The sequence below is a fragment of the Mandrillus leucophaeus genome, unplaced genomic scaffold (genome assembly GCF_000951045.1).
Source record: "Mandrillus leucophaeus isolate KB7577 unplaced genomic scaffold, Mleu.le_1.0 Scaffold311, whole genome shotgun sequence".
NCBI classification, from domain to species: domain Eukaryota; kingdom Metazoa; phylum Chordata; class Mammalia; order Primates; family Cercopithecidae; genus Mandrillus; species Mandrillus leucophaeus.
The window spans coordinates 2,057,953-2,073,843 of NW_012103266.1; positions in this window are offsets into that span (position 1 = coordinate 2,057,953).

Genomic DNA, 15,891 nt, shown 5'->3' on the forward strand with positions numbered 1-15,891 from the left:
TGGATAGTCTCATTCACATCTTGGGAGAAGCAGTTGAATCCATTCACTTTTCTGTATCCTCTCTTCTGAATGCTTATTTTGCGTCAAACACTAGCGATAATTCATTCAGTTACCTAGCAAACTCAGCATTTTATTTTCAAACTGACTCATTTCCAGATACTTTTGTAGGTGCCAACTCTCTTGTGTACTTTTAGGCTTTTTTCTTTCAAAGATTTAAATAAAAACTCAGTGCCACATAGTAAATTTTAAACAAAGATACACAATCATTTCTTCAAAATGAGTAAGCCAACTAGGTCTGTAAACCTAAGAATTGAAAAACTAAATGACTTACTGAGCCCTTATGATAAAGCCAAGCATAGAGTAAGTATCCTACTCTTGGAATAGTAGCGCAGGTCTCATAGACCTATGTGCAAAGAACATTTGTACTTTCTGCCACCCTATCCTTTGAAGCTGCAAATCTCTTTCCTGACCAGTTGATTATGTTCATTTTTATGTTTACCTTTCTTTGTGCTGGGAAATTATTAAAATCAAATGCATTCTGGAGATGTAGGTTTTGTATTATGTTGAGCTCTGAATTTGAGTAATTTATGATGTGATGTAAGTTTTCTATGTATTGTCAGAAAGCAGTGTAGAGTTTGTGTTCTAAATTTCTTCTTAACTGTCTTGATACACATGGAAGTCATATGCAAACATTATGTATTTGCAATGTTGTGACTAAGATCTGCAATTCACCAGGGATGGGCCAGTGTTAGTTTATTGTAGTAGTACTACTCTTGTTTAGTACATTAGTTGGTACTGAGTGATTCTGTTGGTGCCTGACAACTGATACTTTCTCTCCCTCTCATTCCTCCAACCTGAATCCAGATGACTTGGGTTTAGAATTGGCAGTTGAAAACAAGTGTATTCATATACATATGTATTTTGCTGATAATAATTAAAAATTTAGCTCGATATCCAGTCGCTTATATATGTGGGTGGGAAAGAAAACAGAAAAATAGTCAAGGAAACTGGAGGATCACTGAGACTTGATGACACATTAAATGTAGGTGGTAGTCACTTGCAGAAAACTAGACAGGCAGTGCCTCCTGAGTCACTGGGCTAACTATTAAGATGCATCATGTTTACAAACAAATAGTGGGATAATGACACACTCACAATTCATTTCTCCCACTGCAATATAAACAGGATAGAACAAATTTTAATTGTTCCATTTCTGGCCTCCATCTGTATATTTAATGGTCAATTTTCTGGCATTTTGTTAACACCTAACTTGCAGCCTCATTATAAGCTGGTTTTGATTAAGAGAATTCCTGAATACTTAGAACTGAAAGGGAGTTTAGAAATTATTTTGTCCATTGCTCTGATTTATACCAACAGAAAACTGAGGTCCAGGGACTTGAGGAAGTTTTCCAATCCATCCATAAATTTGGAGACAGACTAAAATCTAGAGTTCCTGAACCACCACTACTGTTTTCTTCTATAACACGTTGCCTAACCCAGAAATTGTTGACAATTATGTCTTCTTTTTCAGAAACTCTAAATACTTTATCAGCTACCCTCGTGTATAATTGAGCTATGATATTCAATCACTTGCAAGATCACTTTAAAATATCACCACAATGTTATAGAATTGGCTATAATTATGAGTGGGGTTTGCTGATATTTTCCAAACATGGGGCAACTTCTTGTATGAAACAGTAACCGTAGAACCATTTTCTCCATTGCTAAGATTTATTACACATTAATCTGAGAATTCAAAAGGCTATTAAAATAACAGTGCTTGATGGTAAGGAATTTGTATGTGTTTTTCACAAGCGGTCTGCATAAATATCTGCTATACACTGCTAAAGAAACATTCACAAGACTTCTCATAGGTGAAATCAACTGACCTTACTAGCTTGAAGGCTCCATCAGGGAGCACACCAAAGTGCAAAGAGTACCACACTGTTGTACTACATTACCCAGATAGCTGACTTGCTTGTTACCAATTAGAGCAACAGCCCTGACTTTCTGTAATGCACTCTCCATATTCTTCTTCTACATTACAATTAATACTTGCAAGGAAGTGAGATGAAGATGAGAAAAATACCAGTACATCACATTTTATCAGCTTTCAATTTTTGTTTGTCATTGACTGCTTTGTCTCTCCCATGCCTCACAGCTTGCCAGGACTGCATTTGCAATAATGCTTGTAGTCGCTTCTTTCTATAGTTTTTTGATTGATTGACAAGCTGTAGAGCAGCATATTTTTCTGCTCTACCATTTTCCCAGTGGGCGGTACTGCACAATAGTGATGAAGAACTGTAATGGCACTGCATCAAAAGTCACTAAAATATAAATATGACATGAACTTCTTCATTGCATGAAGCTGAATCCCTTTATCCATTTACTTACATCACTTTTATATGTAGCAGTGATAGAAAATGTTAACCCTCTGCTTTCCAAACCTACTCAAATAGAATTTGACTCTAAATGCTCTTTGGAGACACACACTTTAACATAAGTGTATTCTAGGACTTAAAGCGCAGCCACTTTTTATATTTGTGCAGTCTCCTTTCTAAGCACTTCCTATCAGAGAAGATTTAAAGCAGATGGAAATTATTCAATGTAGTTATGAATTGAAAGCTCATAAGCTAGCTGCTCTTCAAAGTGCTGAGAACACCTGGGCCATCAAAATTGCTGAAGTAGACAATGGCATTTATACTGAGATTACAGCATCATCTTATTCTAAATGGTATTTTTGTCTTTAGAGTGCAACAAAGATGCCAGCTCTTCTCAGTGTTTAATTGGCTTTCTCCCTTAACTTTAATTAAACTCACCCTAAGCCTGCAAAACCCCAAGGCTGGCTGCTTAAGGGTGTGAAGCCCAGTGTTTCCAGCTTTGAATATAGTGTGATAAAGAAGATAAAGAATCAATTGTACTGTTTGATTAACTGAGTATGCGACAATTTTACATTTTTAGACAGTTACACAATCAACAGCATTCTAAAAATTGCTCTACTGTGGATGAAAAGAAATCATTTTTGTAAGTCTCCAACAGAATTTCAGAAAATATTTAACCTGCAACGCTGTCACGCATATGTTCACTGCTCGGCAATGTACCATTTATATTATATTCAATTATAAAGCCTTATTATTTACTATTATGAAATTATCTTGGTATCATTTACATCATTTAAAGAAAATCTCAGCTTTGGCATTTGTTTCATTTAGTGGTGTGACAAAGATCAAGGTCTTAAGCATTCTGGACATAATCCAATTCCCATCTGCTTACTCAGTCCTTTATTGGAAGGTCATTTGAATTGAATTGACTGAGTCAGTTGCACCTGAACAGGGAGCGAGTCTTCTGTCTTTTCTGGGATGAGTCAGCACTCAGTTTTAATATTGTACCTGTACCTAGGGATTGGACAATAGAAACACGAATAGAAGCACATATCCTTATAGCAGGTATCAAAGTTATATGGCGCTGGAGGCCGTCTCCACCAGGAAACACAAATTAAATATTAAGTCAGAAAAAGAGAACAGAATAGGAACCTATCTAAAGTGATTCCACATTACCTACATACAAGTGATTGAAACTCTAAAATGGCATTTCAGAAACACAGATTTCCTATCTCCATGTTTTGCTTTTTTTTTTTTTTAAATAAAAGGGGCTACCATTTCTTTAGGACTTAATATGTGCCAGGCACTCTCCTGAACACTTTATGCATATTAGCTACTTTAATCTTTATATTAACCCCATAAAGTAAAAAATACTATTATCTCTACCATTTTGGCACAGAAACTGAGACACAAAGAAGTAAAGTAATATGCCTTAGGTAACATAGGTAGGAAATATAGGTCCAGAAAGAAAACCCTTGCAGTCTGATGCCACAGCCCCTGTTTTTAACCACTGTGTTAGTGAGACGAATTAGCAGCTAAACAAATCTTAGTATACTGACTTACAGTGAAGGGCAAAAGATTGCCGTTAGGCTTAACGACCCTGAAGATTTAAAAGCTATTCTAGGAACATGATCAGTAATGTTTTAATAGCCCAATTAGAATTCAAGTAAATGTCCCCAGAAGCCTTATAGGCTGATGACAGTTAGTACTCTCATTATGAACGGTTCTCCCAAGAACATGACTGGGAAGAGACACCACTGAATCCAAACTGAAGACTAGGTTCATCTTGCCAAAAATAAATTTCAATAATTTATTCATTTAGCAACTATTTATTTCGCTGCTCACTATGTGTCAGGTAGTGAGCTGAGCAATATGATTTGCATTCCTCTCATCTGAAAGGAAAACGTCAACCACTAGATGTTATGGAAAGTTGAAACACTGAATCAGAACACAAGAACAAAGGAGTACAATTGTGAGTATTAGAGGCTGGAAAGGGTAGGAGAGAGGGAAGGATAGGGAGTAATTGGCTAATTGACACAGATTACAGCTAGATAGGAGGAATGAGTTCTGATGTTCTGCAGCACTGTAGGGTGAATATGGTTAACTATTATTTATTGCGTATGTTTCAAAAGCTAAAAGAGAGGGTTTTGAATTTTCCCAACACAAAGAAATAATAAATGCTTGAGGTGATGTGTATGCTAATTACCCTGATTTGGTCATTACACATTGTATACAATTATTTAAATAATCATTACACATTGTATACATAAATATGTATAATTATTACATGTCAACTAAAAATAAAAGAAAATGAAACACGACATGGGATACAAAGTGTTAGGTTCCATCTGGGTTATAAAAGGATAGAACCTGATGGCTGCCTTCAAGAAGCTTTTATTCTATGTAAGGAGATAAGACAGCCATGAAAAACTAACTAGATGAATATTCTTTCTTTCTTCCTTTTTTTTTTTATTTGAGATGGAGTCTCACTCTATCACCAGGCTGGAGTGCAGTGGCGTGATCTCAGCTCACTGCAACCTCAAACTCCCAGGTTCAAGCTATTCTCCTACCTCAGTCTCCTCAGAAGCTGTGATTACAGGTGCATGCCACCATGCCCAGCTAATTTTGTATTTTTAATAAGAGACAGGGTCTCACCATGTTGGCCAAGCTGGTCTCGAACTCCTGTCCTCAAATGATCCACCTGCTTTGGCCTCCCAAAGTGCTGTGATTACAGGTGTGAGCCACTGCTCCTGGCCTAACATTCTAATAATGTCAAAAAAACCTATGTAGCCAATAACTACTGTGGAAATCTGAAATAAATGAGAGTTCACTATGGGATGCAGAAAAATTCTTAAATGCTAATTTACATGCAAAAACCTTGGAATTTTATGAAAATGCAGGTTCTGATCTGTAGATATGGGGTGGGGCCCAGGATTCTGCATTTCTAACAAACTCCCTCATGATGCTGCTATGCTAATCCACCAATCACATCTGCAATAACAAAGGATTAAAAAGATTGGGAAAATGTTTATAGAAAAAGATAGGCTTGAGCTGGACCTGGAAGGGTGTCACATATGCATGACTGAAGAAACTGGAGAGAGCAACGGCACTGGCACAGGGGGAAGAATGCCAGATTGGATCAAAGAAATTCTGTTGCCAATCACTGGGAGATAGATAGTGCTGGAAAAATTGGTTACAACTAGACCTTGGGAGGAGAAAGGGATGCATTTCAGACTCAGAAATTTGAGCATAGAGAAATGAGGGTTAATATCTATATAATTAATCACAAAATTTCTGCTTAATTTGAATATTTGAGCCTCAACTTATTTCCTTGAGAATTGGGTTTGAACTTATTTGCCACCTTAAAGTGTTACATTCTTACTTCGTGGAAATGTGCAAAGTGCAAGACAGCCAGACACTAATTTTACAAGAATTTTAGTAAAATTGATCCATCATTATATTGTTTAAACAACCATGTTAGTTGTCAATGAAGAGATACTCACCCATTTAAGATGATTTGAGGAACTAATCTATTTATAATGCTTCATTGATACATTCCCTAAAATTTCTAAAAGCAATATTTTGTTTGTTTTTAGTTGTAGCCTTCTGCTTCAAATGAGACTTCAGCTGCTATGGATAAAATTATTTATTAAGAAGGAATTACACAGAGAAAGCCTTAAAAATAATGAAAACTTAAGCCAGATAATGTGAATGATTGACTGTTACCATGTCTGAGAAGCCAGCCTGCATCTTGTTCACAGTGTTAGTGGTGATTAGAATTCAAGAAAACTCATTGAACATTTTGGTATTGTTACTCCTAAAAATAAAATGGATGAGCTAGTGCCTATATGATGACAAAATATATCATCAATTCATTGAAAATGAGTCAAATTAATATTTTTAAAAGAAATTCACTTTTCACTTTTCAACTGTGGTTTTGGCCTTGAAGACACAACTTTACAATATTTTTGAAATCAGAATATTTTGCCATCGTCTATCATTAAAATGGTAAAAATTCCACAGATGGTGGTTCCTCCTTGACTCTAGAGACAAGTAGCACCATAGTGTTGGATTTTTTTTCCTTGTATGCAATGAATAACCATTCCTATCATGTAGAGAAGCTAGAGGGTCTCAATATATTCTCTTCATCACAAAAATTGTAGATTTTGTGAAAAGTCAGTATAAAACACAAACTCCTGTGGATGTCCTTGGATTCAGAAGTCAGATCACGTCAGCCCTTAAATGTACAAGAACTATCCCCTTCAGACACTGGACACACTAGACAAAAGCAGAAATAAAACTTTCCAACCTTGAAAACATGGGCAAGCCCTAGCTTTATAACAACTATAACAACCTTAGCAAAGAAATGTTCATTTTATAATTGTATGTGTGTTTGTGATATAAACATTTCTCAGAAAATTACTTCAAATTATCAGATTTATAGTACTAAGTAGGTTCTAACCAAAGAGGTAAACCTACATGAGGTCAAACCTCATTAAAAATGCAAATTACAATTAAAACTTCAAAACAGTAGAATTCTTGTGGTCCATTTACAGCATTGTAGATTGCTATTTAAACATAATGCCAACCTTTGCTGTTTTGTTCACAAGTCTCAAATGAAAAAGACACTGTGAGAAACATTAAGTTAGTCACTAATATAGTTTGAAATGAAATTATTATTCTCCAGATCTTAATAGAACTGGTTGGTCTGTCTTGATTTCTGTGGTCCTTGCAAAAATTTGGTCTGTATTTAAGAATATTAGGGCCTTTAAAAATGTTCACCTGAATTTATTTTCTACACATATCCAACTTCTGAGTTGTCACGAAAATTACAATAATTTTCCAGTGTATCTGGAACAAATTTAAAATTTTCCAGGTTCATGTTGTTAGGAAGAGCTTTTCTTCACATTAATAGTATTTTAATAAGTATTATTAGAATAGAGTGTGTGACATAAGGTGAGAGGTATGAAATTCTAGATTTAGAGACTGGAAAAACATTGGCCATCTTTTTGACCATCTGAACCAGGAATGTGTTTGTACTGTGTTTGAAGTGTACACCAGAATTTTAACCATTAGCCAAGTTGGAGTAACAAGAACCGGATTTACCTTCCTGTTTAAAACAACCAGATATCCAGACAAAATATATACGAGATATATATTAAGTTTTTAAGATGCTTGACATCAGACAACAAATGAAAGTGATCCCTAAAACACAGGAAATGGACAAAGTGAGCCCAAAGACTGCACTAGCTTAATAGCTTGAAGGAGTTTCCAGGCCATGATATAGAGAGGGGAAAATCTCTCTGTCTGAGCCTGGCAGACAACCCGAATTCAGAACATGGAACTAGCAAGACCAGGGCAGCTTGAGTTTGTAAGAGACAGTACTGAACAGCAGAGAACTGCACAGAGAGAAAACACCAGAGATCCACACTAGATTCCACTGGAATATTCAGCAGACTACTGATCAGTACATATACGTGAAAAAAACTATTCAAGGAGAGAAAAAATATATATATATTATATATATATTTACATATATTATATATATTTTGTTTCATGTATATATACATATTTCGTATGTGTGTGTATATACATATATATACACATACATGAAAAGATCAGAGGGAAAAATATCCAGCATTCTCACAGAGTCACAGATAATACCCGATTGCACCAGCTAGCATTCCTCATATTTCATAGGTAGAATACTCAGAAGGGCATTGCCCCAGTAGTGGGGAATAATTAGCCTTAGAATAATCATGGCTTTGGTGCTCCCCAACAAATTTTGGAAGCAACACCAAGAAGGATTAAACTATTTCCAGTTAACTGTATCAAAGAATATAGTTAAAAATGTTTATAGGAATATGAAACTATCCTGCACCAACAAGTTAAAACTCATCAAGTCTGACACCAAATCAAAAATTATCAGACATGGAAAGAAGCAGCAAAATATAACCCATAATAAGAACGTGCAACCAATCAAAACTGGCTGAAAACTGACACAGATGCTACAATTAGAAGACAAGAATATTGAAACAGTTGTCATAAATGTATTATATATGTTCAAAAAGTGATTTAGAGACAAGAAAGATATAACAACTAGTAAATCAAACTTCTACAGATAACTGCAGCATCTGGTACAAAAATACACTGGATGAAATGTACAGCAGATTAGACATTATGAAAAAAAAGGTCAGTGAACTTGAAGATATAGCAATAAAAACTATCCAAAATCAAATACAAAGATTAAAATAGCCAAAAAAATAAAAAATAAATCACTAAAAATCACTGACCTCTGCAACAAGTTCCAGATAACTCAAATACATATAATTGGAGTCACCAAGGTGGAAGGCAAAAAGCATTTTGAAGAAATAATTGTCAAATATTTTCCAAATTTGATGAAAATTATAAACCCAAACACCCAAAAAAGTTCAACAAGTTTCAAACACAAAAAATACAGAAAATTATACCAAGTCATATCGTAAATTTCTCAGAAACTAAAATAAAGAGAAAATCTTTAAAGAAGACAAAAAAAAGACATTATATACAGAAGATCAAAGATAAGGGTGAGGTTAGATTTATCATCAGAAACTGTGTGATTGAGGAGGCAGTGAAGCATAATGTACTGGAAAATATGTTTTAAAAATATTTAATGTATTTATTTACTTTTAGACATGAAGTCTCACTGTGTTGCCCAGGATAGCCTCAAACCCCTGGGTTCAAGCAATCTTGCCTTGGCCTCCCGAGTAGGTCGTACTAAGTACTCGCCACCATGCCTGGCTTTGTTTTTTAAATGTTTAAAAAAATGTTTAATAAAGGTAAAATTAAAAAGTTTTCAGACACACAAAAGCTTAAAGAATTCATCATCAAGACTCACACTGCAAGAAATATTAATAGAAATCCTCTATACAGAAGTAAAACAACACCAAATGAAGATATGGATCTACACAATGCAATGAAGAGCACTAGAAATTGTAATGATTTGGGCAACTACATATGATTCTCTTCTTATGAGTTAAATTCATTTAAAGTATAATTGATATTTATCAAAAATATTGATAATATAATTTGATATTGACAACATTTATAAGAGTAAAATACATGACGACAATCTCATAAAGCCTAGGCAGGGAGATATGGGAATATTTAAGTTTCTTAAACTATTCATGAAATGGCATAATATAACTTGAAGGTAGACTGTGTTAAGTCAAATATATATATATAATAAACCCTAATGCAACTACTAAAAAAAACAAAAACAAAGCATTATAGCTAACAGGCCACATAGGAGATAAAATGAATAATCAAAAACAGTAAATTAATCTAAAACAAAACAGAGAAAGAGGAAAAGTGGAAAAAATAACAGGTAGGACAAATAGAAAAAAATGGCAAGATGAAAGCTTTATATTGAATTATATCAATAATAACATGAAATGTAAATGGTCTAAACCAGTGGTCCCCAACCTTTTTGGCACCAGGGACTGGTTTCGTGAATGACAATCTTTCCATGGTGGGGGAGGGAGGGAATGGTTTCAGGATGAACCTGTTCCACCTCAGATCATCAGGCATTAGATTATCATAAGGAGTGTGTAACCTGGATCCCTCACACGCACAGTTCACAATAGGGTTCATACTCCTGTGAGAACCTAATGCTGTCATTGATCTCACAGGAGGTGGAGCTCAGGCAGTAATGCTTACTCACTGGCTGCTCACCTCCTGCTGTGAGGCCCGGATCTTAACAGGCCATGGGCTGGGTGTTGGGGACCCTGGTCTAAACACACCAATTTATAGGCAGATATTATCAGATTGGTGAAAAAAGCATGATCCAATGATATGCTACTTAAAAGAAACACTTGAATATAAAAGGCACAAATATATTAAAAGTAAAAGGATGGGATAATATATACCATGGTAACACAAACAAAAAATGCTGAATGCCTCTACTAATATCAGACGAAGTGGATTTCAGAGTAAATAATACTACCAAGTATAAACAAGATCATGTCCTAATGATCTAGGAGTCAATTTAGCAGGAGGATTTAACAACAATAAATGCTTGTACACCTAATAACAGAGCTTCAAAATACAAGGAACAAAAACTCATAGAGCTTTTTACCAAAAATTTAAATATTCTCTTTGATGTCTGCACTTACAATACTAAATATAAACAAATCTGTTTTATAATTACCAGATAATTAAAAAAAATTGATAGAATTGCAAGGAGAAATAGATAAACCAAAATTATAGTCAGAGACTTCAGTATTACACTGTTACAGACTGAATGCATGTGCCCTCCCAAAATTTATATGTTGAAATCCTAACCCCCAATATGATAGTATTCCAATGTGATGGACTACTGCTACCAATACTACTACTACTAATAAAACTTAATATTTATTATACACTCATTTTGCTCCATGTACTATTCTTGGTGCTTTTTGTACATATAACTTTTAACTTTGTATTATAATCTTATAAGGTAGACACCATCAATTTTCCCCTTTTACAGGGCCTTTGGGAGGTAAATAGGTCTTGAGGCTGGAGCTTTAATGAATGGAATTCAGTGCACTTATAAAAGGGTCCCCAGAGAGCTCTCTCGCTCACTTTCTGTCATGTGAGGTTAAAAGGAGAAATCATCTGGCCAAAACCTGGAAGATGGCCTTCGCCAGAACCCAGTTATGCTGGTACCCTTATTTCAGACTTCTAGCCTCCAGAACTCTGAGAAACAAATTTGTCTTGTTTATAAGCCACCTATGGTACTTTGTTATAGCACCTGGAACTAAGACATATGCTCTCAAAAATTGATAAGAACAAACAGACAGAAAATTAGTAAGGATACAAAAGACTTGAACAACAGCACCATCAAGTAACATGACGTTTGACATTCATAAACAACATGTCCAACAAACAATAGTACAATACACATTCTTCTTAAGCTCATGTGGAACATTCACCGAGGCAGATTATATTCTGGGACTTAAAACAGGTTTCAACAAATTTGAAAGTATTCAAGGCATGCAAAGTATATTTTCTGACCTCAGTGGAATTAAATTAGAATAACAAATATCTTCAGAAAAAATACCCAAATACTTGCAAACTAAGTAAGAACCTTAGACCCTTAGGTCAAAATAGAAATAACAAGGGAAACTATAAAGTATCTAGAATTAAATGAAAATGAAACTATAATACATCAGAATTTGTGGATTACAACTAAAGCAGCATTTAAAAAAGAAATTAGGGAAAAAATAAAAAGTCTCGAATCAATGATTCAACTTTTATCCAAAAAAAAAAAAAAGAGAGAGAAAATGAAACCAGAAGTAAATAAGAAAATAGAAATAATAAATATCAGAATAGAAAGCCATAAACTGTTCTAGTTCTAGATAAACTGTATTGTAAGTCAATGAAGTCAAATGCTGGTTTGTTAGGAAGATAAAAAATGTCGATAAACTTCTAGGAATATCATTGGGAATACTTTGCTTTATAAAAACGAAGAGAAATTGTAGCATTAACATCAAAGATTAGTAATTGTACACCTAAATTAATAAGAGATCCCCTAATCTGTGTAGTGGACTCATCTGTAAAGAAATGACCATTTGTAACAGAAAAAAAATCACTAACTTTAAAAATATCTAATGTATGAGTTTAAATCTATTTTGTTTTTAATGTATATGGCAGCCATTGAGATACACTACCTAGAAGTCTTTCAAGAGAAACTGCTGTGAAGTGCCCAGTTAACTGACTGCTTTCAGATGTGTCCCCTTTTGAATGGTAAGGCCACACGTACTCCTTGGTTCTCCTAGTCAGTGATGGAATATGGTAGGGGTACTAATGAAGATACTTTCCTATCCAACAGGCGATCCTTGTAGCACACAATCATGGCTCAGGGACCTCCCATTTCCCATTTATCTGGCCAAGGTCTTCTCAAAAGTGGGCTGCAGTCTGTACCTCTTGCTGCCCAATGTTCCTTTATGTCCTCTTTCTTTTTTCATAAGTGTCAGATCTGCATTGCTGTCTAAAGACTCTCGCTGCCTACTCTAGCTTCCTCTACCTTTACCCTTCATAGGTATTTTCTCCAATTAATTGTTTGCTTTTCTAATCCTGACTTGGCATTTGTTTCTTGTTGGACTCAAGCTGGCACAATCTAGACCTTCCTTAAGTGGGAATATTCTTTAAGGAAACACAATATGGTATGCCATGTAAAATAAAAGTGCCACCAACGTTATTATAAATATATTTTATAAAGTTATACAAGTATGCTTATCATTATGGTTACCAATAATAATAATAACAGTGATGAAAGTTAAGGTTTATTATGTACTTGCTATGTTCCATGTACTATTCTTGGTGTTTTTTCATATATTCTCTCTTTAACTCTCCATTATAATCCTATGAGATAGACACCAGTAATCTCTCCTTTTTAAAAATGATGAAATGAGTTTGGAAAAATTAAGCAATTTGCCCATGTTGGTACAAGTAGTAAACTATTAAACTAGGCTACAAACCCAGGCAGCCTTCTACTAGAGCCCACACTTTCATTATTATACCACTAAAGCCTCAGTTGGCTTCTTCAACTCCATGTCACCAATAAGATTCAGATATTGGTCAGGCAGCATAGGTTATCAATTCCCACGCTGACTCTTGATCCGAGGTATGGTCTAGTCCAGACCCAGGGGTCTGCAGAGTAAATTGTGTCACTGTACTCACCAACTGCCCTCAAAGCTGAGAGAACCTCCAGGTCCTATAAGACCAAAATCATTACCCTCTAATATCAAGGGAAGACAGCACATTCGAAACATGGTTCTCAACAGATGATCACACCCTCTGGAATCTTGTCTAAGGGAAAGAATAAGAATTCAGAATACCTTTGTGTACAAAAAGAAAGATGATTAAAATAACTTCTGCCTTATTACTCAAACTACTAATGTTCACAAAGATCAATTACTTTTAAAAGTATCGATGAAATTTAATGAGTTTAAATTAACTTTTTGATAATTCTCTGAAAGTAATGACTAAAATTTTGTAGAATTCTGACCCTCATGTTGATCCAAAAGGTTAGATGGTTCTTAGGAGCTGTACATTGGTCAACGTCAGTCTAACAGGGTAATATTCCTGTTGATATGTTTAGTAAGATGTGGTCATATGATACTTACTTTTATGTACACAAATGCCAGTGTGTTTAGTAGAAGCTAAATGAAAAGTACCAGAACAAAATTCTTCTGGTATTGGCATATTCTCCAATAATACCTAAGGTTCCCTTCTGAATTATGCAAAGTTTAAAGTAATCTCATTCTTAAGAGATAACTGAAAAAACCCTAAACATTTCAAATAATCGACTTTTAAGTTATTTGCAAATTGATGTGTAATCACAAATGGGTTAGAAAGGTGAAGGTGCTGTAAGACATTAATGTAAATCCATAAGAAGGACGGGCAAACCTGTTTAGATAAAGTGGGAATGAGTAGTCTGAAACCTACAAATCCTTAACCAAATCAGAACCTCATTAAATGTGGAAATGTTTCATTGAATATTTTAGAAGTATGCCTCTCCACATTTCAAGTCTATTTCAAAGCAGGAATAAGAAATAAATAAACTAATTGTGAGAGGGCTAGGGTTACTTTTACAAATGCTTAAGAAGCTCAATAAATATTAAGTAACTGTAATGGTCTAGGAAATTAGATCTCTAAGCAGTTTTTGATGAATAAAAATCAGGAAAGATGAACCAATTAAGATAAAATCAGGGCCTGGTGCAGTGGCTCATGCCTGTAATCCCAACACTTTGGTAGGCCAAGATGGGCGGCTCACCTGAGGTCAGGAGTTCGAGACCAGCCTGGTCAACATAGTGAAACCCTGTCTCTACTAAAAATACAAAATGAACCAGGCATGGTGGTGCATGCCTGTAATCCCAGCTACTCAGGAGGCTGAGGCGGGAGACTCACTCGAACCCAGGTGGCAGAGGTTGCAGTGAGCCCCGATCGTGCCATTGCACTCCAGCCTGGGCAACAAGAGCAAAACTCTGTCTCCAAAAAAAAAAAAAGGATAAAATCAGAAGTCATCTGAGCTTTTGTTCACTTACAAAATAGATGTGCTGAATGCTATTCACTGTTATCATAGCTTATAATAAACTGCACAACTCTGACACTAATAAACAGGTTGTCTTAAGTTTGATTTTTAATTGCTCTGTTCCTTCATTGAAAATAATTTCAGAATTGTTAACTTGGAAGAACTGGTTACAGAAATGAAAGGGTATAGTAGTATTAACCTATTTATTGGATTTGCTGATTGTAAACATAATTACATTAATTAGTTTACATAAAAATCATTCATTACATGACTTTACATGGAGTCAATAATGAAACAAATGTGTATGGATATAATATCCTCTGTATATTAATTCTGTACCATTCATAAAATCATCTTTAAATGCATGTACATTTCTTCAGGCAGCTACACTTGTTTGTTTTCTCCCACTGCTACTGATACTGAGACTCATTTGCTATGGTCTGAATGTTTTTGTCACTCCAAAATGCATATGTTGAAACCTAGTCACCGATGTGATGATATTAGCAGGTGGGGCTTCTGGAAAGTGATTCGTTCTCTTATAAAAGGGGCCCCAGGGAGCTGCCTTGTGTCCTTCTGCCATGTGAGGATGAAGCGAGAATATATCTTTTATTACCAAGAAAGTGGGTCCTCACCAGGCACTGGATCTGCCAGTGCTTTTATCTTGGACTTCCCAGTTCCAGAACTGTGAGAAATAAATTTCTGTTGTTTATAAGCTATCCAGTTTATGGTGGTTTGTTAGAGCAGTATAAACGAATACACCATTACTGTGTTAAAATGCACAAAACAAATTTTACATAGAAGAGTTTCATATGTTTGCCAACAATTTTCCTTGCAATACAAGTTTGTCTATTATTAAATTCTTTTGATAACCAAATGTCAATGGTACCATAAATTTATAAGATGATACACAAAGCACTTTAATGGACACTAAATAGATTTTCTCATCAACAAGTACTCAGAATTAGTAGCTTATTTTACTAATGAAGGAACTGAGACTTTTAAATCACTAGTTGATATAATATTGTCAATTCAGATATTGTCCAAATAAATGTCCTAAAAAGCTCAGACTCAGAAAATATAAAGTAAATAAAAGATCATGAAAGCACAACTACAAATAGAATGGTAAATCTGAGAAAACACAGAAAAAACAAGGTACAATAATGAATCCTTTCTTTATAAACACAAGTATATTGTGGCTTGTAAAGCATCTGAGTACCTACTACAATACCATTGATATAGCAAAGGCTCAGTAGACAAAAAGATGAAGGAAGTGTTATAAAATAAATAGACCATCGACCTTACAGACAATCATGGCTTTGCATAAATCCAGCCTGTGTCATCTACTATTTGACACCTAGACACAACACCTGTCAAATCCTGTTTCTTCATTAGCAAAATTGGGATAACGATAATGCTTATCTTTTAATGGTTTTGTTTTTTGTTTGTTTGTTT